The 23,037-nt window shown below is 48.4% G+C and overlaps 35 non-coding genes across 35 annotated transcripts; 28 read left to right on the top strand and 7 right to left on the bottom strand.

Annotated features, from left to right (window-relative positions):
- The first annotated feature begins 1,252 nt into the window (after nt 1-1,252).
- Nucleotides 1,253-1,325, top strand: trnav-uac (transfer RNA valine (anticodon UAC)). Its single transcript has one exon. It is a non-coding gene; the product is annotated as a tRNA-Val (tRNA).
- A 108-nt stretch (nt 1,326-1,433) lies between these two features.
- On the top strand, nt 1,434-1,506 carry trnav-aac (transfer RNA valine (anticodon AAC)). Its single transcript has one exon. It is a non-coding gene; the product is annotated as a tRNA-Val (tRNA).
- Nucleotides 1,507-1,589: 83 nt separating this feature from the next.
- Nucleotides 1,590-1,661, top strand: trnad-guc (transfer RNA aspartic acid (anticodon GUC)). Its single transcript has one exon. It is a non-coding gene; the product is annotated as a tRNA-Asp (tRNA).
- A 347-nt stretch (nt 1,662-2,008) lies between these two features.
- trnag-ucc (transfer RNA glycine (anticodon UCC)) lies at nt 2,009-2,080 on the bottom strand. The gene has a single exon. It is a non-coding gene; the product is annotated as a tRNA-Gly (tRNA).
- Nucleotides 2,081-3,026: 946 nt separating this feature from the next.
- On the top strand, nt 3,027-3,099 carry trnav-cac (transfer RNA valine (anticodon CAC)). Its single transcript has one exon. It is a non-coding gene; the product is annotated as a tRNA-Val (tRNA).
- A 104-nt stretch (nt 3,100-3,203) lies between these two features.
- On the top strand, nt 3,204-3,276 carry trnav-uac (transfer RNA valine (anticodon UAC)). Its single transcript has one exon. It is a non-coding gene; the product is annotated as a tRNA-Val (tRNA).
- Nucleotides 3,277-3,384: 108 nt separating this feature from the next.
- Nucleotides 3,385-3,457, top strand: trnav-aac (transfer RNA valine (anticodon AAC)). The gene has a single exon. It is a non-coding gene; the product is annotated as a tRNA-Val (tRNA).
- Nucleotides 3,458-3,540: 83 nt separating this feature from the next.
- trnad-guc (transfer RNA aspartic acid (anticodon GUC)) lies at nt 3,541-3,612 on the top strand. The gene has a single exon. It is a non-coding gene; the product is annotated as a tRNA-Asp (tRNA).
- Nucleotides 3,613-4,977: 1,365 nt separating this feature from the next.
- On the top strand, nt 4,978-5,050 carry trnav-cac (transfer RNA valine (anticodon CAC)). Its single transcript has one exon. It is a non-coding gene; the product is annotated as a tRNA-Val (tRNA).
- Nucleotides 5,051-5,154: 104 nt separating this feature from the next.
- On the top strand, nt 5,155-5,227 carry trnav-uac (transfer RNA valine (anticodon UAC)). Its single transcript has one exon. It is a non-coding gene; the product is annotated as a tRNA-Val (tRNA).
- A 108-nt stretch (nt 5,228-5,335) lies between these two features.
- Nucleotides 5,336-5,408, top strand: trnav-aac (transfer RNA valine (anticodon AAC)). Its single transcript has one exon. It is a non-coding gene; the product is annotated as a tRNA-Val (tRNA).
- Nucleotides 5,409-5,883: 475 nt separating this feature from the next.
- trnag-ucc (transfer RNA glycine (anticodon UCC)) lies at nt 5,884-5,955 on the bottom strand. Its single transcript has one exon. It is a non-coding gene; the product is annotated as a tRNA-Gly (tRNA).
- A 946-nt stretch (nt 5,956-6,901) lies between these two features.
- Nucleotides 6,902-6,974, top strand: trnav-cac (transfer RNA valine (anticodon CAC)). The gene has a single exon. It is a non-coding gene; the product is annotated as a tRNA-Val (tRNA).
- Nucleotides 6,975-7,259: 285 nt separating this feature from the next.
- Nucleotides 7,260-7,332, top strand: trnav-aac (transfer RNA valine (anticodon AAC)). Its single transcript has one exon. It is a non-coding gene; the product is annotated as a tRNA-Val (tRNA).
- Nucleotides 7,333-7,415: 83 nt separating this feature from the next.
- On the top strand, nt 7,416-7,487 carry trnad-guc (transfer RNA aspartic acid (anticodon GUC)). The gene has a single exon. It is a non-coding gene; the product is annotated as a tRNA-Asp (tRNA).
- A 347-nt stretch (nt 7,488-7,834) lies between these two features.
- trnag-ucc (transfer RNA glycine (anticodon UCC)) lies at nt 7,835-7,906 on the bottom strand. Its single transcript has one exon. It is a non-coding gene; the product is annotated as a tRNA-Gly (tRNA).
- A 946-nt stretch (nt 7,907-8,852) lies between these two features.
- On the top strand, nt 8,853-8,925 carry trnav-cac (transfer RNA valine (anticodon CAC)). Its single transcript has one exon. It is a non-coding gene; the product is annotated as a tRNA-Val (tRNA).
- A 466-nt stretch (nt 8,926-9,391) lies between these two features.
- On the top strand, nt 9,392-9,464 carry trnav-aac (transfer RNA valine (anticodon AAC)). Its single transcript has one exon. It is a non-coding gene; the product is annotated as a tRNA-Val (tRNA).
- Nucleotides 9,465-10,812: 1,348 nt separating this feature from the next.
- trnav-cac (transfer RNA valine (anticodon CAC)) lies at nt 10,813-10,885 on the top strand. The gene has a single exon. It is a non-coding gene; the product is annotated as a tRNA-Val (tRNA).
- Nucleotides 10,886-10,989: 104 nt separating this feature from the next.
- trnav-uac (transfer RNA valine (anticodon UAC)) lies at nt 10,990-11,062 on the top strand. The gene has a single exon. It is a non-coding gene; the product is annotated as a tRNA-Val (tRNA).
- Nucleotides 11,063-11,170: 108 nt separating this feature from the next.
- On the top strand, nt 11,171-11,243 carry trnav-aac (transfer RNA valine (anticodon AAC)). The gene has a single exon. It is a non-coding gene; the product is annotated as a tRNA-Val (tRNA).
- An 83-nt stretch (nt 11,244-11,326) lies between these two features.
- Nucleotides 11,327-11,398, top strand: trnad-guc (transfer RNA aspartic acid (anticodon GUC)). Its single transcript has one exon. It is a non-coding gene; the product is annotated as a tRNA-Asp (tRNA).
- Nucleotides 11,399-12,591: 1,193 nt separating this feature from the next.
- Nucleotides 12,592-12,664, top strand: trnav-cac (transfer RNA valine (anticodon CAC)). The gene has a single exon. It is a non-coding gene; the product is annotated as a tRNA-Val (tRNA).
- Nucleotides 12,665-13,130: 466 nt separating this feature from the next.
- trnav-aac (transfer RNA valine (anticodon AAC)) lies at nt 13,131-13,203 on the top strand. Its single transcript has one exon. It is a non-coding gene; the product is annotated as a tRNA-Val (tRNA).
- A 1,525-nt stretch (nt 13,204-14,728) lies between these two features.
- trnav-uac (transfer RNA valine (anticodon UAC)) lies at nt 14,729-14,801 on the top strand. Its single transcript has one exon. It is a non-coding gene; the product is annotated as a tRNA-Val (tRNA).
- Nucleotides 14,802-14,909: 108 nt separating this feature from the next.
- Nucleotides 14,910-14,982, top strand: trnav-aac (transfer RNA valine (anticodon AAC)). Its single transcript has one exon. It is a non-coding gene; the product is annotated as a tRNA-Val (tRNA).
- An 83-nt stretch (nt 14,983-15,065) lies between these two features.
- On the top strand, nt 15,066-15,137 carry trnad-guc (transfer RNA aspartic acid (anticodon GUC)). Its single transcript has one exon. It is a non-coding gene; the product is annotated as a tRNA-Asp (tRNA).
- Nucleotides 15,138-15,474: 337 nt separating this feature from the next.
- On the bottom strand, nt 15,475-15,546 carry trnag-ucc (transfer RNA glycine (anticodon UCC)). Its single transcript has one exon. It is a non-coding gene; the product is annotated as a tRNA-Gly (tRNA).
- A 946-nt stretch (nt 15,547-16,492) lies between these two features.
- Nucleotides 16,493-16,565, top strand: trnav-cac (transfer RNA valine (anticodon CAC)). Its single transcript has one exon. It is a non-coding gene; the product is annotated as a tRNA-Val (tRNA).
- A 104-nt stretch (nt 16,566-16,669) lies between these two features.
- trnav-uac (transfer RNA valine (anticodon UAC)) lies at nt 16,670-16,742 on the top strand. Its single transcript has one exon. It is a non-coding gene; the product is annotated as a tRNA-Val (tRNA).
- A 350-nt stretch (nt 16,743-17,092) lies between these two features.
- On the bottom strand, nt 17,093-17,164 carry trnag-ucc (transfer RNA glycine (anticodon UCC)). The gene has a single exon. It is a non-coding gene; the product is annotated as a tRNA-Gly (tRNA).
- Nucleotides 17,165-18,468: 1,304 nt separating this feature from the next.
- Nucleotides 18,469-18,541, top strand: trnav-aac (transfer RNA valine (anticodon AAC)). Its single transcript has one exon. It is a non-coding gene; the product is annotated as a tRNA-Val (tRNA).
- Nucleotides 18,542-18,953: 412 nt separating this feature from the next.
- On the bottom strand, nt 18,954-19,024 carry trnag-gcc (transfer RNA glycine (anticodon GCC)). Its single transcript has one exon. It is a non-coding gene; the product is annotated as a tRNA-Gly (tRNA).
- A 118-nt stretch (nt 19,025-19,142) lies between these two features.
- Nucleotides 19,143-19,214, bottom strand: trnag-ucc (transfer RNA glycine (anticodon UCC)). Its single transcript has one exon. It is a non-coding gene; the product is annotated as a tRNA-Gly (tRNA).
- A 946-nt stretch (nt 19,215-20,160) lies between these two features.
- Nucleotides 20,161-20,233, top strand: trnav-cac (transfer RNA valine (anticodon CAC)). The gene has a single exon. It is a non-coding gene; the product is annotated as a tRNA-Val (tRNA).
- The last annotated feature ends 2,804 nt before the right edge of the window (nt 20,234-23,037 follow it).

The following is a 23,037-nucleotide window of genomic DNA, read 5'->3' on the forward strand; positions in this document are numbered from 1 at the left end:
TATGAAAGGAGTTGCAAGCTACTTTTTGTTCACTTGGCACCTGCTGGTTAAAGGGTATGCGTTGGCCAGGAATCGAACCCGGGTCAACTGCTTGGAAGGCAGCTATGCTCACCACAATACCACCAACGCAGGCGACAAAAGCACCACCCTGTTAGAACCCGTTGCTGCAAGCAAGTGCTGGTTTTGTCTTTGTGGCTCTGTGAAGGGGAGTTGGTCTCCAAGACTTGTTCTTTGGTGAGTAATTGTGCTAGGAGGTCTTTTAGCAGTCAGCTGATCTCTCTGCATCACATCAACAAAGAGAACAACTGCACAACAGCTTTCACCATCACCCCAGCTGTGTGCCACCACATTATTGGTCTATCAGGACTAGCAGAGAGCTTTCACACCCCTTTCCTCCAATGGCTGCACGGTGAGTTTGCTGATGTCACAGCTGGGATTCAGACAAAGAGCTTTTGAATTTCTGGAAAGGGAGGGGACCAGTAGAAGTGATCAAGTCCTGTGGATGAGTGGAGGCTCCCAGCAAGACCCAGGTTCATTTTAGTGGAATACTGCTTGGACTCCTTCTGCTGCACATTGCAAAGTTTCCAGGGATGCAAGGAGACTCTCATAGCCCTGTGGAAGCAGGAGAACACCTGGGTGCCTTTCTGCAAATCTGCTCTCTCATCTGTAAGTTTCATTTCAAAGTTTCATTGACCATGACTGAGATCTTTCTCACTTGTTGTACTGAATTAGTTTGGAATGGGAGGCTTATGTTACTGAGCCAGTTTGGCCATTTAGCATGAAGCAAAGGCTGCTTGTGGAAGATGCAGTTTGTGCTTAGCTGTGGGGACTGGGTGCTTGTGTCTTGTGCCGTTTGCCTGGCTTCACACTTTGATGCCATGCTTTTGTGTTGCTGCAAGTGCTACTTTTGCTTTCTCTGCTTTAAAGGCACACAGACACGTGTTTGCTGCTTTAGCTTTTTGTTGTTGGTAAGCCCATGGCCCATGACTTAGTCAGTAGAATTGAGCCAGTTCTTTGGATGAGTGAAGCCTCTAATGAGTGCTGCAACACAAGTGGCACTGAGCTGAGGCATGCAGTTTCTGTAGTGTAGTGGTCATCACGTTCGCCTCACATGCGAAAGGTCTCCGGTTCGAAACCGGGCAGAAACAATGCTTACCCTTTCTGCATCGCTTGATAACTTTCTGCCCATATGTTTGTTTTGAGTCCCTTTTTAATCCAGACACTAAGCTGCAGCCAGGAGGTGCCCATCTCAGTTTCTGTAGTGTAGTGGTCATCACGTTGGCTTTACACGCGAAAGGTCCCCGGTTCGAAACCGGGCAGAAGCAGCTGAGACTTTTTATGCTTCGCATGACAACATTCTTCCTTCATCTAGGTTTTGAATTTCAGTTTATTCCAGACACAAAGCTGCAGCCAGGAAATGCCCCACTCAGTTAGTTTCTGTAGTGTAGTGGTCATCACGTTCGCCTAACACGCGAAAGGTCCCCGGTTCGAAACCGGGCAGAAACATCTTTGCTGCAGGTGGCCTTTCTGTTCACCTCAAGTGGTGAGAGTTTCAGGGAGGTATGCCTAATCGATGCCCCTTTTGCTCGTCCTCGTTAGTATAGTGGACAGTATCTCCGCCTGTCACGCGGAAGACCGGGGTTCGATTCCCCGACGGGGAGACGGCATTGTTTTTGCCGCTAAGCGCATGGCATGGAAGAGTGACTAGTCTGCATCTGATTTTCTTTTTGAGTCTTCTCAAACTGCACGTGGCACATTCCTTGAAGGTAACACTGTTTGGTCTTGGTGACATTAAGTAGAACAAGGGCCTTTCCATGAGATTAGAAGAATGGCCACTGTCCCTGTGTACAGCTCCTGTTTGGCTGGATTCTACCACTGAACCACCAATGCTGCACATGCCCAGCTTCAGACCTTCCTGGCTGAGATGGTGGAATTATGTTGCAGCGAGCAATATGAAAGGAGTTGCAAGCTACTTTTTGTTCCCTTGGCACCTGCTGGTTAAAGGGTATGCGTTGGCCGGGAATCGAACCCGGGTCAACTGCTTGGAAGGCAGCTATGCTCACCACAATACCACCAACGCAGGCGACAAAAGCACCACCCTGTTAGAACCCGTTGCTGCAAGCAAGTGCTGGTTTTGTCTTTGTGGCTCTGTGAAGGGGAGTTGGTCTCCAAGACTTGTTCTTTGGTGAGTAATTGTGCTAGGAGGTCTTTTAGCAGTCAGCTGATCTCTCTGCATCACATCAACAAAGAGAACAACTGCACAACAGCTTTCACCATCACCCCAGCTGTGTGCCACCACATTATTGGTCTATCAGGACTAGCAGAGAGCTTTCACACCCCTTTCCTCCAATGGCTGCACGGTGAGTTTGCTGATGTCACAGCTGGGATTCAGACAAAGAGCTTTTAAATTTCTGGAAAGGGAGGGGACCAGTAGAAGTGATCAAGTCCTGTGGATGAGTGGAGGCTCCCAGCAAGACCCAGGTTCATTTTAGTGGAATACTGCTTGGACTCCTTCTGCTGCACATTGCAAAGTTTCCAGGGATGCAAGGAGACTCTCATAGCCCTGTGGAAGCAGGAGAACACCTGGGTGCCTTTCTGCAAATCTGCTCTCTCATCTGTAAGTTTCATTTCAAAGTTTCATTGACCATGACTGAGATCTTTCTCACTTGTTGTACTGAATTAGTTTGGAGTGGGAGGCTTATGTTACTGAGCCAGTTTGGCCATTTAGCATAATGCAAAGGCTGCTTGTGGAAGCTGCAGTTTGTGCTTAGCTGTAGGGACTGGGTGCTTGTGTCTTGTGCCGTTTGCCTGGCTTCACACTTTGATGCCATGCTTTTGTGTTGCTGCAAGTGCTACTTTTGCTTTCTCTGCTTTAAAGGCACACAGACACGTGTTTGCTGCTTTAGCTTTTTGTTGTTGGTAAGCCCATGGCCCATGACTTAGTCAGTAGAATTGAGCCAGTTCTTTGGATGAGTGAAGCCTCTGATGAGTGCTGCAACACAAGTGGCACTGAGCTGAGGCATGCAGTTTCTGTAGTGTAGTGGTCATCACGTTCGCCTCACAAGCGAAAGGTCCCCGGTTCGAAACCGGGCAGAAACAATGCTTACCCTTTATGCATCGCTTGATAACTTTCTGCCCATATTTGTGTTTTGAGTCCCTTTTTAATCCAGACACTAAGCTGCAGCCAGGAGGTGCCCGACTCAGTTTCTGTAGTGTAGTGGTCATCACGTTCGCTTTACACGCGAAAGGTCCCCGGTTCGAAACCGGGCAGAAGCAGCTGAGACTTTTTATGCTTCGCATGACAACATTCTTCCTTCATCTAGGTTTTGAATTTCAGTTTATTCCAGACACAAAGCTGCAGCCAGGAAGTGCCCCACTCAGTTAGTTTCTGTAGTGTAGTGGTCATCACGTTCGCCTAACACGCGAAAGGTCCCCGGTTCGAAACCGGGCAGAAACATCTTTGCTGCAGGTGGCCTTTCTGTTCACCTCAAGTGGTGAGAGTTTCAGGGAGGTATGCCTAATCGATGCCCCTTTTGCTCGTCCTCGTTAGTATAGTGGACAGTATCTCCGCCTGTCACGCGGAAGACCGGGGTTCGATTCCCCGACGGGGAGACGGCATTGTTTTTGCCGCTAAGCGCATGGCATGGAAGAGTGACTAGTCTGCATCTGATTTTCTTTTTGAGTCTTCTCAAACTGCACGTGGCACATTCCTTGAAGGTAACACTGTTTGGTCTTGGTGACATTAAGTAGAACAAGGGCCTTTCCATGAGATTAGAAGAATGGCCACTGTCCCTGTGTACAGCTCCTGTTTGGCTGGATTCTACCACTGAACCACCAATGCTGCACATGCCCAGCTTCAGACCTTCCTGGCTGAGATGGTGGAATTATGTTGCAGCGAGCAATATGAAAGGAGTTGCAAGCTACTTTTTGTTCCCTTGGCACCTGCTGGTTAAAGGGTATGCGTTGGCCGGGAACCGAACCCGGGTCAACTGCTTGGAAGGCAGCTATGCTCACCACAATACCACCAACGCAGGCGACAAAAGCACCACCCTGTTAGAACCCGTTGCTGCAAGCAAGTGCTGGTTTTGTCTTTGTGGCTCTGTGAAGGGGAGTTGGTCTCCAAGACTTGTTCTTTGGTGAGTAATTGTGCTAGGAGGTCTTTTAGCAGTCAGCTGATCTCTCTGCATCACATCAACAAAGAGAACAACTGCACAACAGCTTTCACCATCACCCCAGCTGTGTGCCACCACATTATTGGTCTATCAGGACTAGCAGAGAGCTTTCACACCCCTTTCCTCCAATGGCTGCACGGTGAGTTTGCTGATGTCACAGCTGGGATTCAGACAAAGAGCTTTTAAATTTCTGGAAAGGGAGGGGACCAGTAGAAGTGATCAAGTCCTGTGGATGAGTGGAGGCTCCCAGCAAGACCCAGGTTCATTTTAGTGGAATACTGCTTGGACTCCTTCTGCTGCACATTGCAAAGTTTCCAGGGATGCAAGAAGACTCTCATAGCCCTGTGGAAGCAGGAGAACACCTGGGTGCCTTTCTGCAAATCTGCTCTCTCATCTGTAAGTTTCATTTCAAAGTTTCATTGACCATGACTGAGATCTTTCTCACTTGTTGTACTGAATTAGTTTGGAGTGGGTGGCTTATGTTACTGAGCCAGTTTGGCCATTTAGCATAATGCAAAGGCTGCTTGTGGAAGCTGCAGTTTGTGCTTAGCTGTAGGGACTGGGTGCTTGTGTCTTGTGCCGTTTGCCTGGCTTCACACTTTGATGCCATGCTTTTGTGTTGCTGCAAGTGCTACTTTTGCTTTCTCTGCTTTAAAGGCACACAGACACGTGTTTGCTGCTTTAGCTTTTTGTTGTTGGTAAGCCCATGGCCCATGACTTAGTCAGTAGAATTGAGCCAGTTCTTTGGATGAGTGAAGCCTCTGATGAGTGCTGCAACACAAGTGGCACTGAGCTGAGGCATGCAGTTTCTGTAGTGTAGTGGTCATCACGTTCGCCTCACACGCGAAAGGTCCCCGGTTCGAAACCGGGCAGAAACAATGCTTACCCTTTATGCATCGCTTGATAACTTTCTGCCCATATTTGTGTTTTGAGTCCCTTTTTAATCCAGACACTAAGCTGCAGCCAGGAGGTGCCCGACTCAGTTTCTGCAGTGTAGTGGTCATCACGTTCGCTTTACACGCGAAAGGTCCCCGGTTCGAAACCGGGCAGAAGCAGCTGAGACTTTTTATGCTTCGCATGACAACATTCTTCCTTCATCTAGGTTTTGAATTTCAGTTTATTCCAGACACAAAGCTGCAGCCAGGAAGTGCCCCACTCAGTTAGTTTCTGTAGTGTAGTGGTCATCACGTTCGCCTAACACGCGAAAGGTCCCCGGTTCGAAACCGGGCAGAAACATCTTTGCTGCAGGTGGCCTTTCTGTTCACCTCAAGTGGTGAGAGTTTCAGGGAGGTATGCCTAATCGATGCCCCTTTTGCTCGTCCTCGTTAGTATAGTGGACAGTATCTCCGCCTGTCACGCGGAAGACCGGGGTTCGATTGCCGCTAAGCGCATGGCATGGAAGAGTGACTAGTCTGCATCTGATTTTCTTTTTGAGTCTTCTCAAACTGCACGTGGCACATTCCTTGAAGGTAACACTGTTTGGTCTTGATGACATTAAGTAGAACAAGGGCCTTTCCATGAGATTAGAAGAATGGCCACTGTCCCTGTGTACAGCTCCTGTTTGGCTGGATTCTACCACTGAACCACCAATGCTGCACATGCCCAGCTTCAGACCTTCCTGGCTGAGATGGTGGAATTATGTTGCAGCGAGCAATATGAAAGGAGTTGCAAGCTACTTTTTGTTCACTTGGCACCTGCTGGTTAAAGGGTATGCGTTGACCGGGAATCGAACCCGGGTCAACTGCTTGGAAGGCAGCTATGCTCACCACTATACCACCAACGCAGGCGACAAAATCACCACCCTGTTAGAACCCGTTGCTGCAAGCAAGTGCTGGTTTTGTCTTTGTGGCTCTGTGAAGGGGAGTTGGTCTCCAAGACTTGTTCTTTGGTGAGTAATTGTGCTAGGAGGTCTTTTAGCAGTCAGCTGATCTCTCTGCATCACATCAACAAAGAGAACAACTGCACAACAGCTTTCACCATCACCCCAGCTGTGTGCCACCACATTATTGGTCTATCAGGACTAGCAGAGAGCTTTCACACCCCTTTCCTCCAATGGCTGCACGGTGAGTTTGCTGATGTCACAGCTGGGATTCAGACAAAGAGCTTTTAAATTTCTGGAAAGGGAGGGGACCAGTAGAAGTGATCAAGTCCTGTGGATGAGTGGAGGCTCCCAGCAAGACCCAGGTTCATTTTAGTGGAATACTGCTTGGACTCCTTCTGCTGCACATTGCAAAGTTTCCAGGGATGCAAGAAGACTCTCATAGCCCTGTGGAAGCAGGAGAACACCTGGGTGCCTTTCTGCAAATCTGCTCTCTCATCTGTAAGTTTCATTTCAAAGTTTCATTGACCATGACTGAGATCTTTCTCACTTGTTGTACTGAATTAGTTTAAAGTGGGTGGCTTATGTTACTGAGCCAGTTTGGCCATTTAGCATAATGCAAAGGCTGCTTGTGGAAGCTGCAGTTTGTGCTTAGCTGTAGTGACTGGGTGCTTGTGTCTTGTGCCGTTTGCCTGGCTTCACACTTTGATGCCATGCTTTTGTGTTGCTGCAAGTGCTACTTTTGCTTTCTCTGCTTTAAAGGCACACAGACACGTGTTTGCTGCTTTAGCTTTTTGTTGTTGGTAAGCCCATGGCCCATGACTTAGTCAGTAGAATTGAGCCAGTTCTTTGGATGAGTGAAGCCTCTGATGAGTGCTGCAACACAAGTGGCACTGAGCTGAGGCATGCAGTTTCTGTAGTGTAGTGGTCATCACGTTCGCCTCACACGCGAAAGGTCCCTGGTTCGAAACCAGGCAGAAACAATGCTTACCCTTTATGCATCGCTTGATAACTTTCTGCCCATATGTCTGTTTTGAGTCCCTTTTTAATCCAGACACTAAGCTGCAGCCAGGAGGTGCCCAACTCAGTTTCTGTAGTGTTGTGGTCATCACGTTGGCTTTACACGCGAAAGGTCCCCGGTTCGAAACCGGGCAGAAGCAGCTGAAACTTTTTATGCTTCGCATGACAACATTCTTCCTTCATCTAGGTTTTGAATTTCAGTTTATTCCAGACACAAAGCTGCAGCCAGGGAGTGCCCCACTCAGTTAGTTTCTGTAGTGTAGTGGTCATCACGTTCGCCTAACACGCGAAAGGTCCCCGGTTCGAAACCGGGCAGAAACATCTTTGCTGCAGGTGGCCTTTCTGTTCACCTCAAGTGGTGAGAGTTTCAGGGAGGTATGCCTAATCGATGCCCCTTTTGCTCGTCCTCGTTAGTATAGTGGACAGTATCTCCGCCTGTCACGCGGAAGACCGGGGTTCGATTCCCCGACGGGGAGACGGCATTGTTTTTGCCGCTAAGCGCATGGCATGGAAGAGTGACTAGTCTGCATCTGATTTTCTTTTTGAGTCTTCTCAAACTGCACGTGGCACATTCCTTGAAGGTAACACTGTTTGGTCTTGGTGACATTAAGTAGAACAAGGGCCTTTCCATGAGATTAGAAGAATGGCCACTGTCCCTGTGTACAGCTCCTGTTTGGCTGGATTCTACCACTGAACCACCAATGCTGCACATGCCCAGCTTCAGACCTTCCTGGCTGAGATGGTGGAATTATGTTGCAGCGAGCAATATGAAAGGAGTTGCAAGCTACTTTTTGTTCCCTTGGCACCTGCTGGTTAAAGGGTATGCGTTGGCCGGGAATCGAACCCGGGTCAACTGCTTGGAAGGCAGCTATGCTCACCACTATACCACCAACGCAGGCGACAAAAGCACCACCCTGTTAGAACCCGTTGCTGCAAGCAAGTGCTGGTTTTGTCTTTGTGGCTCTGTGAAGGGTAGTTGGTCTCCAAGACTTGTTCTTTGGTGAGTAATTGTGCTAGGAGGTCTTTTAGCAGTCAGCTGATCTCTCTGCATCACATCAACAAAGAGAACAACTGCACAACAGCTTTCACCATCACCACAGCTGTGTGCCACCACATTATTGGTCTATCAGGACTAGCAGAGAGCTTTCACACCCCTTTCCTCCAATGGCTGCACGGTGAGTTTGCTGATGTCACAGCTGGGATTCAGACAAAGAGCTTTTGAATTTCTGGAAAGGGAGGGGACCAGTAGAAGTGATCAAGTCCTGTGGATGAGTGGAGGCTCCCAGCAAGACCCAGGTTCATTTTAGTGGAATACTGCTTGGACTACTTCTGCTGCACATTGCAAAGTTTCCAGGGATGCAAGGAGACTCTCATAGCCCTGTGGAAGCAGGAGAACACCTGGGTGCCTTTCTGCAAATCTGCTCTCTCATCTGTAAGTTTCATTTCAAAGTTTCATTGACCATGACTGAGATCTTTCTCACTTGTTGTACTGAATTAGTTTGGAGTGGGAGGCTTATGTTACTGAGCCAGTTTGGCCATTTAGCATAAAGCAAAGGCTGCTTGTGGAAGCTGCAGTTTGTGCTTAGCTGTAGGGACTGGGTGCTTGTGTCTTGTTCCGTTTGCCTGGCTTCACACTTTGATGCCATGCTTTTGTGTTGCTGCAAGTGCTACTTTTGCTTTCTCTGCTTTAAAGGCACACAGACACGTGTTTGCTGCTTTAGCTTTTTGTTGTTGGTAAGCCCATGGCCCATGACTTAGTCAGTAGAATTGAGCCAGTTCTTTGGATGAGTGAAGCCTCTGATGAGTGCTGCAACACAAGTGGCACTGAGCCGAGGCATCCAGTTTCTGTAGTGTAGTGGTCATCACGTTCGCCTCACACGCGAAAGGTCCCCGGTTCGAACCCGGGCAGAAGCAGCTGAGACTTTTTATGCTTCGCATGACAACATTCTTCCTTCATCTAGGTTTTGAAGTTCAGTTTATTCCAGACACAAAGCTGCAGCCAGGAAGTGCCCCACTCAGTTAGTTTCTGTAGTGTAGTGGTCATCATGTTCGCCTCACATGCGAAAGGTCCCCGGTTCGAAACCGTGCAGAAACAATGCTTACCCTTTATGCATCGCTTGATAACTTTCTGCCCATATGTCTGTTTTGAGTCCCTTTTTAATCCAGACACTAAGCTGCAGCCAGGAGGTGCCCAACTCAGTTTCTGTAGTGTAGTGGTCATCACGTTAGCTTTACACGCGAAAGGTCCCCGGTTCGAAACCGGGCAGAAGCAGCTGAGACTTTTTATGCTTCGCATGACAACATTCTTCCTTCATCTAGGTTTTGAATTTCAGTTTATTCCAGACACAAAGCTGCAGCCAGGAAGTGCCCCACTCAGTTAGTTTCTGTAGTGTAGTGGTCATCACGTTCGCCTAACACGCGAAAGGTCCCCGGTTCGAAACCGGGCAGAAACATCTTTGCTGCAGGTGGCTTTTCTGTTCACCTCAAGTGGTGAGAGTTTCAGGGAGGTATGCCTAATCGATGCCCCTTTTGCTCGTCCTCGTTAGTATGGTGGACAGTATCTCCGCCTGTCACGCGGAAGACCGGGGTTCGATTCCCCGACGGGGAGACGGCGTTGTTTTTGCCGCTAAGCGCATGGCATGGAAGAGTGACTAGTCTGCATCTGATTTTCTTTTTGAGTCTTCTCAAACTGCACGTGGCACATTCCTTGAAGGTAACACTGTTTGGTCTTGGTGACATTAAGTAGAACAAGGGCCTTTCCATGAGATAAGAAGAATGGCCACTGTCCCTGTGTACAGCTCCTGTTTGGCTCTATTTCAGATTGCCTCAGATGCTCACCACTATACCACCAACGCAGGCGACAAAAGCACCACCCTGTTAGAACCCGTTGCTGCAAGCAAGTGCTGGTTTTGTCTTTGTGGCTCTGTGAAGGGGAGTTGGTCTCCAAGACTTGTTCTTTGGTGAGTAATTGTGCTAGGAGGTCTTTTAGCAGTCAGCTGATCTCTCTGCATCACATCAACAAAGAGAACAACTGCACAACAGCTTTCACCATCACCCCAGCTGTGTGCCACCACATTATTGGTCTATCAGGACTAGCAGAGAGCTTTCACACCCCTTTCCTCCAATGGCTGCACGGTGAGTTTGCTGATGTCACAGCTGGGATTCAGACAAAGAGCTTTTAAATTTCTGGAAAGGGAGGGGACCAGTAGAAGTGATCAAGTCCTGTGGATGAGTGGAGGCTCCCAGCAAGACCCAGGTTCATTTTAGTGGAATACTGCTTGGACTCCTTCTGCTGCACATTGCAAAGTTTCCAGGGATGCAAGAAGACTCTCATAGCCCTGTGGAAGCAGGAGAACACCTGGGTGCCTTTCTGCAAATCTGCTCTCTCATCTGTAAGTTTCATTTCAAAGTTTCATTGACCATGACTGAGATCTTTCTCACTTGTTGTACTGAATTAGTTTAAAGTGGGTGGCTTATGTTACTGAGCCAGTTTGGCCATTTAGCATAATGCAAAGGCTGCTTGTGGAAGCTGCAGTTTGTGCTTAGCTGTAGGGACTGGGTGCTTGTGTCTTGTGCCGTTTGCCTGGCTTCACACTTTGATGCCATGCTTTTGTGTTGCTGCAAGTGCTACTTTTGCTTTCTCTGCTTTAAAGGCACACAGACACGTGTTTGCTGCTTTAGCTTTTTGTTGTTGGTAAGCCCATGGCCCATGACTTAGTCAGTAGAATTGAGCCAGTTCTTTGGATGAGTGAAGCCTCTGATGAGTGCTGCAACACAAGTGGCACTGAGCTGAGGCATGCAGTTTCTGTAGTGTAGTGGTCATCATGTTCGCCTCACACGCGAAAGGTCCCCGGTTCGAAACCGGGCAGAAACAATGCTTACCCTTTATGCATCGCTTGATAACTTTCTGCCCATATTTGTGTTTTGAGTCCCTTTTTAATCCAGACACTAAGCTGCAGCCAGGAGGTGCTAGACTCAGTTTCTGTAGTGTAGTGGTCATCACGTTCGCTTTACACGCGAAAGGTCCCCGGTTCGAAACCGGGCAGAAGCAGCTGAGACTTTTTATGCTTCGCATGACAACATTCTTCCTTCATCTAGGTTTTGAATTTCAGTTTATTCCAGACACAAAGCTGCAGCCAGGAAGTGCCCCACTCAGTTAGTTTCTGTAGTGTAGTGGTCATCACGTTCGCCTAACACGCGAAAGGTCCCCGGTTCGAAACCGGGCAGAAACATCTTTGCTGCAGGTGGCCTTTCTGTTCACCTCAAGTGGTGAGAGTTTCAGGGAGGTATGCCTAATCGATGCCCCTTTTGCTCGTCCTCGTTAGTATAGTGGACAGTATCTCCGCCTGTCACGCGGAAGACCGGGGTTCGATTCCCCGACGGGGAGACGGCATTGTTTTTGCCGCTAAGCGCATGGCATGGAAGAGTGACTAGTCTGCATCTGATTTTCTTTTTGAGTCTTCTCAAACTGCACGTGGCACATTCCTTGAAGGTAACACTGTTTGGTCTTGGTGACATTAAGTAGAAAAAGGGCCTTTCCATGAGATTAGAAGAATGGCCACTGTCCCTGTGTACAGCTCCTGTTTGGCTGGATTTCAGATTGCCTCAGATGCTCACCACTATACCACCAACGCAGGCGACAAAAGCACCACCCTGTTAGAACCCGTTGCTGCAAGCAAGTGCTGGTTTTGTCTTTGTGGCTCTGTGAAGGGGAGTTGGTCTCCAAGACTTGTTCTTTGGTGAGTAATTGTGCTAGGAGGTCTTTTAGCAGTCAGCTGATCTCTCTGCATCACATCAACAAAGAGAACAACTGCACAACAGCTTTCACCATCACCACAGCTGTGTGCCACCACATTATTGGTCTATCAGGACTAGCAGAGAGCTTTCACACCCCTTTCCTCCAATGGCTGCACGGTGAGTTTGCTGATGTCACAGCTGGGATTCAGACAAAGAGCTTTTGAATTTCTGGAAAGGGAGGGGACCAGTAGAAGTGATCAAGTCCTGTGGATGAGTGGAGGCTCCCAGCAAGACCCAGGTTCATTTTAGTGGAATACTGCTTGGACTACTTCTGCTGCACATTGCAAAGTTTCCAGGGATGCAAGGAGACTCTCATAGCCCTGTGGAAGCAGGAGAACACCTGGGTGCCTTTCTGCAAATCTGCTCTCTCATCTGTAAGTTTCATTTCAAAGTTTCATTGACCATGACTGAGATCTTTCTCACTTGTTGTACTGAATTAGTTTGGAGTGGGAGGCTTATGTTACTGAGCCAGTTTGGCCATTTAGCATAAAGCAAAGGCTGCTTGTGGAAGCTGCAGTTTGTGCTTAGCTGTAGGGACTGGGTGCTTGTGTCTTGTTCCGTTTGCCTGGCTTCACACTTTGATGCCATGCTTTTGTGTTGCTGCAAGTGCTACTTTTGCTTTCTCTGCTTTAAAGGCACACAGACACGTGTTTGCTGCTTTAGCTTTTTGTTGTTGGTAAGCCCATGGCCCATGACTTAGTCAGTAGAATTGAGCCAGTTCTTTGGATGAGTGAAGCCTCTGATGAGTGCTGCAACACAAGTGGCACTGAGCCGAGGCATCCAGTTTCTGTAGTGTAGTGGTCATCACGTTCGCCTCACACGCGAAAGGTCCCCGGTTCGAACCCGGGCAGAAGCAGCTGAGACTTTTTATGCTTCGCATGACAACATTCTTCCTTCATCTAGGTTTTGAAGTTCAGTTTATTCCAGACACAAAGCTGCAGCCAGGAAGTGCCCCACTCAGTTAGTTTCTGTAGTGTAGTGGTCATCATGTTCGCCTCACACGCGAAAGGTCCCCGGTTCGAAACCGTGCAGAAACAATGCTTACCCTTTATGCATCGCTTGATAACTTTCTGCCCATATGTCTGTTTTGAGTCCCTTTTTAATCCAGACACTAAGCTGCAGCCAGGAGGTGCCCAACTCAGTTTCTGTAGTGTAGTGGTCATCACGTTAGCTTTACACGCGAAAGGTCCCCGGTTCGAAACCGGGCAGAAGCAGCTGAGACTTTTTATGCTTCGCATGACAACATTCTTCCTTCATCTAGGTTTTGAATTTCAGTTTATTCCAGACACAAAGCTGCAGCCAGGAAGTGCCCCACTCAGTTAGTTTCTGTAGTGTAGTGGTCATCACGTTCGCCTAACACGCGAAAGGTCCCCGGTTCGAAACCGGGCAGAAACATCTTTGCTGCAGGTGGCTTTTCTGTTCACCTCAAGTGGTGAGAGTTTCAGGGAGGTATGCCTAATCGATGCCCCTTTTGCTCGTCCTCGTTAGTATGGTGGACAGTATCTCCGCCTGTCACGCGGAAGACCGGGGTTCGATTCCCCGACGGGGAGAAGGCATTGTTTTTGCCGCTAAGCGCATGGCATGGAAGAGTGACTAGTCTGCATCTGATTTTCTTTTTGAGTCTTCTCAAACTGCACGTGGCACATTCCTTGAAGGTAACACTGTTTGGTCTTGGTGACATTAAGTAGAACAAGGGCCTTTCCATGAGATAAGAAGAATGGCCACTGTCCCTGTGTACAGCTCCTGTTTGGCTCTATTTCAGATTGCCTCAGATGCTCACCACTATACCACCAACGCAGGCGACAAAAGCACCACCCTGTTAGAACCCGTTGCTGCAAGCAAGTGCTGGTTTTGTCTTTGTGGCTCTGTGAAGGGGAGTTGGTCTCCAAGACTTGTTCTTTGGTGAGTAATTGTGCTAGGAGGTCTTTTAGCAGTCAGCTGATCTCTCTGCATCACATCAACAAAGAGAACAACTGCACAACAGCTTTCACCATCACCCCAGCTGTGTGCCACCACATTATTGGTCTATCAGGACTAGCAGAGAGCTTTCACACCCCTTTCCTCCAATGGCTGCACGGTGAGTTTGCTGATGTCACAGCTGGGATTCAGACAAAGAGCTTTTGAATTTCTGGAAAGGGAGGGGACCAGTAGAAGTGATCAAGTCCTGTGGATGAGTGGAGGCTCCCAGCAAGACCCAGGTTCATTTTAGTGGAATACTGCTTGGACTCCTTCTGCTGCACATTGCAAAGTTTCCAGGGATGCAAGGAGACTCTCATAGCCCTGTGGAAGCAGGAGAACACCTGGGTGCCTTTCTGCAAATCTGCTCTCTCATCTGTAAGTTTCATTTCAAAGTTTCATTGACCATGACTGAGATCTTTCTCACTTGTTGTACTGAATTAGTTTGGAATGGGAGGCTTATGTTACTGAGCCAGTTTGGCCATTTAGCATGAAGCAAAGGCTGCTTGTGGAAGATGCAGTTTGTGCTTAGCTGTGGGGACTGGGTGCTTGTGTCTTGTGCCGTTTGCCTGGCTTCACACTTTGATGCCATGCTTTTGTGTTGCTGCAAGTGCTACTTTTGCTTTCTCTGCTTTAAAGGCACACAGACACGTGTTTGCTGCTTTAGCTTTTTGTTGTTGGTAAGCCCATGGCCCATGACTTAGTCAGTAGAATTGAGCCAGTTCTTTGGATGAGTGAAGCCTCTGATGAGTGCTGCAACACAAGTGGCACTGAGCTGAGGCATGCAGTTTCTGTAGTGTAGTGGTCATCACGTTCGCCTCACATGCGAAAGGTCTCCGGTTCGAAACCGGGCAGAAACAATGCTTACCCTTTCTGCATCGCTTGATAACTTTCTGCCCATATGTTTGTTTTGAGTCCCTTTTTAATCCAGACACTAAGCTGCAGCCAGGAGATGCCCATCTCAGTTTCTGTAGTGTAGTGGTCATCACGTTGGCTTTACACGCGAAAGGTCCCCGGTTCGAAACCGGGCAGAAGCAGCTGAGACTTTTTATGCTTCGCATGACAACATTCTTCCTTCATCTAGGTTTTGAATTTCAGTTTATTCCAGACACAAAGCTGCAGCCAGGAAGTGCCCCACTCAGTTAGTTTCTGTAGTGTAGTGGTCATCACGTTCGCCTAACACGCGAAAGGTCCCCGGTTCGAAACCGGGCAGAAACATCTTTGCTGCAGGTGGCCTTTCTGTTCACCTCAAGTGGTGAGAGTTTCAGGGAGGTATGCCTAATCGATGCCCCTTTTGCTCGTCCTCGTTAGTATAGTGGACAGTATCTCCGCCTGTCACGCGGAAGACCGGGGTTCGATTCCCCGACGGGGAGACGGCATTGTTTTTGCCGCTAAGCGCATGGCATGGAAGAGTGACTAGTCTGCATCTGATTTTCTTTTTGAGTCTTCTCAAACTGCACGTGGCACATTCCTTGAAGGTAACACTGTTTGGTCTTGGTGACATTAAGTAGAACAAGGGCCTTTCCATGAGATTAGAAGAATGGCCACTGTCCCTGTGTACAGCTCCTGTTTGGCTGGATTCTACCACTGAACCACCAATGCTGCACATGCCCAGCTTCAGACCTTCCTGGCTGAGATGGTGGAATTATGTTGCAGCGAGCAATATGAAAGCTACTTTTTGTTCCCTTGGCACCTGCTGGTTAAAGGGTATGCGTTGGCCGGGAATCGAACCCGGGTCAACTGCTTGGAAGGCAGCTATGCTCACCACAATACCACCAACGCAGGCGACAAAAGCACCACCCTGTTAGAACCCGTTGCTGCAAGCAAGTGCTGGTTTTGTCTTTGTGGCTCTGTGAAGGGGAGTTGGTCTCCAAGACTTGTTCTTTGGTGAGTAATTGTGCTAGGAGGTCTTTTAGCAGTCAGCTGATCTCTCTGCATCACATCAACAAAGAGAACAACTGCACAACAGCTTTCACCATCACCCCAGCTGTGTGCCACCACATTATTGGTCTATCAGGACTAGCAGAGAGCTTTCACACCCCTTTCCTCCAATGGCTGCACGGTGAGTTTGCTGATGTCACAGCTGGGATTCAGACAAAGAGCTTTTAAATTTCTGGAAAGGGAGGGGACCAGTAGAAGTGATCAAGTCCTGTGGATGAGTGGAGGCTCCCAGCAAGACCCAGGTTCATTTTAGTGGAATACTGCTTGGACTCCTTCTGCTGCACATTGCAAAGTTTCCAGGGATGCAAGAAGACTCTCATAGCCCTGTGGAAGCAGGAGAACACCTGGGTGCCTTTCTGCAAATCTGCTCTCTCATCTGTAAGTTTCATTTCAAAGTTTCATTGACCATGACTGAGATCTTTCTCACTTGTTGTACTGAATTAGTTTGGAGTGGGTGGCTTATGTTACTGAGCCAGTTTGGCCATTTAGCATAATGCAAAGGCTGCTTGTGGAAGCTGCAGTTTGTGCTTAGCTGTAGGGACTGGGTGCTTGTGTCTTGTGCCGTTTGCCTGGCTTCACACTTTGATGCCATGCTTTTGTGTTGCTGCAAGTGCTACTTTTGCTTTCTCTGCTTTAAAGGCACACAGACACGTGTTTGCTGCTTTAGCTTTTTGTTGTTGGTAAGCCCATGGCCCATGACTTAGTCAGTAGAATTGAGCCAGTTCTTTGGATGAGTGAAGCCTCTGATGAGTGCTGCAACACAAGTGGCACTGAGCTGAGGCATGCAGTTTCTGTAGTGTAGTGGTCATCACGTTCGCCTCACACGCGAAAGGTCCCCGGTTCGAAACCGGGCAGAAACAATGCTTACCCTTTATGCATCGCTTGATAACTTTCTGCCCATATTTGTGTTTTGAGTCCCTTTTTAATCCAGACACTAAGCTGCAGCCAGGAGGTGCTAGACTCAGTTTCTGTAGTGTAGTGGTCATCACGTTCGCTTTACACGCGAAAGGTCCCCGGTTCGAAACCGGGCAGAAACATCTTTGCTGCAGGTGGCCTTTCTGTTCACCTCAAGTGGAAGAGTGACTAGTCTGCATCTGATTTTCTTTTTGAGTCTTCTCAAACTGCACGTGGCACATTCCTTGAAGGTAACACTGTTTGGTCTTGGTGACATTAAGTAGAACAAGGGCCTTTCCATGAGATTAGAAGAATGGCCACTGTCCCTGTGTACAGCTCCTGTTTGGCTGGATTCTACCACTGAACCACCAATGCTGCACATGCCCAGCTTCAGACCTTCCTGGCTGAGATGGTGGAATTATGTTGCAGCGAGCAATATGAAAGGAGTTGCAAGCTACTTTTTGTTCCCTTGGCACCTGCTGGTTAAAGGGTATGCGTTGGCCGGGAATCGAACCCGGGTCAACTGCTTGGAAGGCAGCTATGCTCACCACTATACCACCAACGCAGGCGACAAAAGCACCACCCTGTTAGAACCCGTTGCTGCAAGCAAGTGCTGGTTTTGTCTTTGTGGCTCTGTGAAGGGGAGTTGGTCTCCAAGACTTGTTCTTTGGTGAGTAATTGTGCTAGGAGGTCTTTTAGCAGTCAGCTGATCTCTCTGCATCACATCAACAAAGAGAACAACTGCACAACAGCTTTTACCATCACCCCAGCTGTGTGCCACCACATTATTGGTCTATCAGGACTAGCAGAGAGCTTTCACACCCCTTTCCTCCAATGGCTGCACGGTGAGTTTGCTGATGTCACAGCTGGGATTCAGACAAAGAGCTTTTGAATTTCTGGAAAGGGAGGGGACCAGTAGAAGTGATCAAGTCCTGTGGATGAGTGGAGGCTCCCAGCAAGACCCAGGTTCATTTTAGTGGAATACTGCTTGGACTCCTTCTGCTGCACATTGCAAAGTTTCCAGGGATGCAAGGAGACTCTCATAGCCCTGTGGAAGCAGGAGAACACCTGGGTGCCTTTCTGCAAATCTGCTCTCTCATCTGTAAGTTTCATTTCAAAGTTTCATTGACCATGACTGAGATCTTTCTCACTTGTTGTACTGAATTAGTTTGGAGTGGGAGGCTTATGTTACTGAGCCAGTTTGGCCATTTAGCATAATGCAAAGGCTGCTTGTGGAAGCTGCAGTTTGTGCTTAGCTGTAGGGACTGGGTGCTTGTGTCTTGTGCCGTTTGCCTGGCTTCACACTTTGATGCCATGCTTTTGTGTTGCTGCAAGTGCTACTTTTGCTTTCTCTGCTTTAAAGGCACACAGACACGTGTTTGCTGCTTTAGCTTTTTGTTGTTGGTAAGCCCATGGCCCATGACTTAGTCAGTAGAATTGAGCCAGTTCTTTGGATGAGTGAAGCCTCTGATGAGTGCTGCAACACAAGTGGCACTGAGCTGAGGCATGCAGTTTCTGTAGTGTAGTGGTCATCACGTTCGCCTCACATGCGAAAGGTCTCCGGTTCGAAACCGGGCAGAAACAATGCTTACCCTTTCTGCATCGCTTGATAACTTTCTGCCCATATGTTTGTTTTGAGTCCCTATTTAATCCAGACACTAAGCTGCAGCCAGGAGATGCCCATCTCAGTTTCTGTAGTGTAGTGTTCATCACGTTGGCTTTACACGCGAAAGGTCCCCGGTTCGAAACCGGGCAGAAGCAGCTGAGACTTTTTATGCTTCGCATGACAACATTCTTCCTTCATCTAGGTTTTGAATTTCAGTTTATTCCAGACACAAAGCTGCAGCCAGGAAGTGCCCCACTCAGTTAGTTTCTGTAGTGTAGTGGTCATCACGTTCGCCTAACACGCGAAAGGTCCCCGGTTCGAAACCGGGCAGAAACATCTTTGCTGCAGGTGGCCTTTCTGTTCACCTCAAGTGGTGAGAGTTTCAGGGAGGTATGCCTAATCGATGCCCCTTTTGCTAGTCCTCGTTAGTATAGTGGACAGTATCTCCGCCTGTCACGCGGAAAACCGGGGTTCGATTCCCCGACGAGGAGACGGCATTGTTTTTGCCGCTAAGCGCATGGCATGGAAGAGTGACTAGTCTGCATCTGATTTTCTTTTTGAGTCTTCTCAAACTGCACGTGGCACATTCCTTGAAGGTAACACTGTTTGGTCTTGGTGACATTAAGTAGAAAAAGGGCCTTTCCATGAGATTAGAAGAATGGCCACTGTCCCTGTGTACAGCTCCTGTTTGGCTGGATTTCAGATTGCCTCAGGTTACGCTTGTCTCTAGTGAAGAAAAAGCAGTCGATGCATTGGCCGGGAATCGAACCCGGGCCTCCCGCATGGCAGGCGAGAATTCTACCACTGAACCACCAATGCTGCACATGCCCAGCTTCAGACCTTCCTGGCTGAGATGGTGGAATTATATTGCAGCGAGCAATATGAAAGGAGTTTCAAGCAACTTTTTGTTCCCTTGGCACCTGCTGGTTAAAGGGTATGCGTTGGCCGGGAATCGAACCCGGGTCAACTGCTTGGAAGGCAGCTATGCTCACCACAATACCACCAACGCAGGCGACAAAAGCACCACCCTGTTAGAACCCGTTGCTGCAAGCAAGTGCTGGTTTTGTCTTTGTGGCTCTGTGAAGGGGAGTTGGTCTCCAAGACTTGTTCTTTGGTGAGTAATTGTGCTAGGAGGTCTTTTAGCAGTCAGCTGATCTCTCTGCATCACATCAACAAAGAGAACAACTGCACAACAGCTTTCACCATCACCACAGCTGTGTGCCACCACATTATTGGTCTATCAGGACTAGCAGAGAGCTTTCACACCCCTTTCCTCCAATAGCTGCACGGTGAGTTTGCTGATGTCACAGCTGGGATTCAGACAAAGAGCTTTTGAATTTCTGGAAAGGGAGGGGACCAGTAGAAGTGATCAAGTCCTGTGGATGAGTGGAGGCTCCCAGCAAGACCCAGGTTCATTTTAGTGGAATACCGCTTGGACTCCTTCTGCTGCACATTGCAAAGTTTCCAGGGATGCAAGGAGACTCTCATAGCCCTGTGGAAGCAGGAGAACACCTGGGTGCCTTTCTGCAAATCTGCTCTCTCATCTGTAAGTTTCATTTCAAAGTTTCATTGACCATGACTGAGATCTTTCTCACTTGTTGTACTGAATTAGTTTGGAGTGGGAGGCTTATGTTACTGAGCCAGTTTGGCCATTTAGCATAATGCAAAGGCTGCTTGTGGAAGCTGCAGTTTGTGCTTAGCTGTAGGGACTGGGTGCTTGTGTCTTGTGCCGTTTGCCTGGCTTCACACTTTGATGCCATGCTTTTGTGTTGCTGCAAGTGCTACTTTTGCTTTCTCTGCTTTAAAGGCACACAGACACGTGTTTGCTGCTTTAGCTTTTTGTTGTTGGTAAGCCCATGGCCCATGACTTAGTCAGTAGAATTGAGCCAGTTCTTTGGATGAGTGAAGCCTCTGATGAGTGCTGCAACACAAGTGGCACTGAGCTGAGGCATGCAGTTTCTGTAGTGTAGTGGTCATCACGTTCGCTTCACACGCGAAAGGTCCCCGGTTCGAAACCGGGCAGAAACAATGCTTACCCTTTATGCATCGCTTGATAACTTTCTGCCCATATTTGTGTTTTGAGTCCCTTTTTAATCCAGACACTAAGCTGCAGCCAGGAGGTGCTCGACTCAGTTTCTGTAGTGTAGTGGTCATCACGTTCGCCTAACACGCGAAAGGTCCCCGGTTCGAAACCGGGCAGAAGCAGCTGAGACTTTTTATGCTTCGCATGACAACATTCTTCCTTCATCTAGGTTTTGAATTTCAGTTTATTCCAGACACAAAGCTGCAGCCAGGAAGTGCCCCACTCAGTTAGTTCCTGTAGTGTAGTGGTCATCACGTTCGCCTAACACGCGAAAGGTCCCCGGTTCGAAACCGGGCAGAAACATCTTTGCTGCAGGTGGCCTTTCTGTTCACCTCAAGTGGTGAGAGTTTCAGGGAGGTATGCCTAATCGATGCCCCTTTTGCTCGTCCTCGTTAGTATAGTGGACAGTATCTCCGCCTGTCATGCGGAAGACCGGGGTTCGATTCCCCGACGGGGAGACGGCATTGTTTTTAAGATAAGATAAGATAAGATAATCCTTTATTAGTCCCACAATGGGGAAATTCATATTGTTGCAGCAGCAAAGGGATAGTACAGCACTCAGTAAAAAAATAAAAATAGACGATAAAAAATAAAAAATAAAAATAGTACAATGTATAACAATAATAATAAAAAGTCAGAAAACTCTAAAAATATTTACAATAAGTGCACGTGAGAATATTGCACATTGTAATAGTTACACATGGGGGAAAAAAAATTGCACATTTTAATGAATAATAATTTAAAGTGTGTGTGTGATCTATCTGGAGCAGTGCTGGTTGTATAATCTAACAGCAGCAGGAAGGAAGGACCTACGGTACCGCTCCTTCCCACATTTAGGGTGAAGCAGCCTGTCACTGAAGGAGCTGCCCAGTGCTGCCAGAGTCTCATGCATGGGGTGGGAATCATTCTCCAGCATGGATGCCAGCTTGGCTAACATCCTTCTGTCTCCCACCACCTGCACTGGGTCTAAGGGGCTCCCCAGGACAGAGCCGGCCCTCTTAATGAGTTTGTTCAGTCTCTTCCTGTCCGCTGTAGAGATGCTACTGCCCCAGCATACCACTCCGTAAAAGATGGCTGATGCCACCACTGTGTCAAAGAAAGTCCTTAGGAGTGCCCCCCGCACTCCAAATGACCTCAGTCTCCTGAGTAGGTAGAGTCTACTCTGACCTTTTTTATAAAGTGCGTTAGTGTTAACTGACCAGTCCAGTTTGTTGTTTAGATGAACACCCAGGTACTTATAAGAGTCCACTCTCTCAATGTCCATTCCTTGGATGTTCACCGGTGGCAAGGTGGATCTGCACCTGCGGAAATCCACCACCAGTTCTTTGGTCTTCCCCACGTTTAACTGGAGGTGGTTCAGCAGACACCAGTCCATGAAGTCCTGGATCAGTTCTCTGTACTCGCTGTCCTCGTCATTGTTTATAAGTCCGACAATTGCTGAGTCATCAGAGAACTTCTGGAGGTGACAGTCCGGTGATCTGTACATGAAGTCAGCCGTGTACAGGGTGAAGAGGAATGGTGCCAAGACCGTTCCCTGAGGGGCCCCTGTGCTGCTGACCACCATATCAGACACACAGTCCCGTGCCCTCAGATACTGTGGTTGGTTGCTGAGGTAGTCCAGTATCCAATTGGACAGGTGACTGTCCACTCCAACATGATCCAGTTTGTCCTTCAGGAGCCCCGGCCGTATGGTGTTAAAAGCACTGGAGAAATCGAAGAAGGTTATTCTCACAGTGCTCCCAGGCTTCTCCAGGTGAGAAAGAGTTCCGTGTAACAGATGGATGATGGCATCATCCACCCCAACGCCAGGCTGGTAAGCAAACTGAAGAGGGTCCATGGATGGGTTCACCAGAGGGCGGAGATGGGTAAGGACCAGCCTCTCCAGTGATTTCATCAAATGTGAAGTCAGTGCCACCGGTCTGTAGCTGTTTAGGTCCTTTGGGTGCTGTGTTTTTGGCACAGGTACCACACAAGATGTTTTCCACAGCTGTGGTACTCTTCCCAGCTTCAGACTCAGGTTAAACATGTGCTCGACTACCCCGCACAGCTGATCTGCACAGGACTTGAGGAGCCTGGCACTGATGCCATCTGGACCCGCAGCTTTCTTCACTTTGATTTTCTTCAGCTCATTCCTCACCTGGGCTGTTGTGAAGGACAGATTGGAGCATGGAGGCTGGGTGTTGGAGTGCGTGAATGGGAAGTTAAAGTTGCCAGCAGATGAACCAGTAGGGGGTGGCTGTGATAAGGGCGTGAGTGTGAGAGACGGGGGAGGGCAGCATGTTGGTGGTGCCACAGAAGGGGGGTACAGCTGTGATGTCTGTGTAGGGGGATGGACATGTGAGTGATCAAATCTATTGAAGAACAAATTGAGTTCGTTCACCCACTTCTGGTCCCCCACCACCTGGGAGTCGGGCTTCTTGTGACCAGAGATGGTTTTAAGGCCTTTCCAAACTCCACTGACATTTTTCTGCTGTAGTTCTTCTTCCAGCTTCTTCCTGTAGCCAGCTTTCCCCTCTCTGATCTTCCTTCTCAGTTCTCTCTGCACAGCTTTCAGCTCATCCTTATCGCCCGATCTGAAGGCCCTCTTTTTCTTTTTTAGGAGAGCCTTTATGTCAGGATTTATCCATGGCTTATTGTTGGAGAAACACCGAACAGTCTTGGTGGGGACAGTGTTCTCCACACAGAAGTTGACATAATCCGTGATGCAATGAGTGAGACTGTCAATGTCCTCCCCATTAGGGTCACACAG

This window comes from Trichomycterus rosablanca, unplaced genomic scaffold (genome assembly GCF_030014385.1).
Source record: "Trichomycterus rosablanca isolate fTriRos1 unplaced genomic scaffold, fTriRos1.hap1 scaffold_95, whole genome shotgun sequence".
In the NCBI taxonomy this organism is placed as follows: Eukaryota; Metazoa; Chordata; class Actinopteri; order Siluriformes; family Trichomycteridae; genus Trichomycterus; species Trichomycterus rosablanca.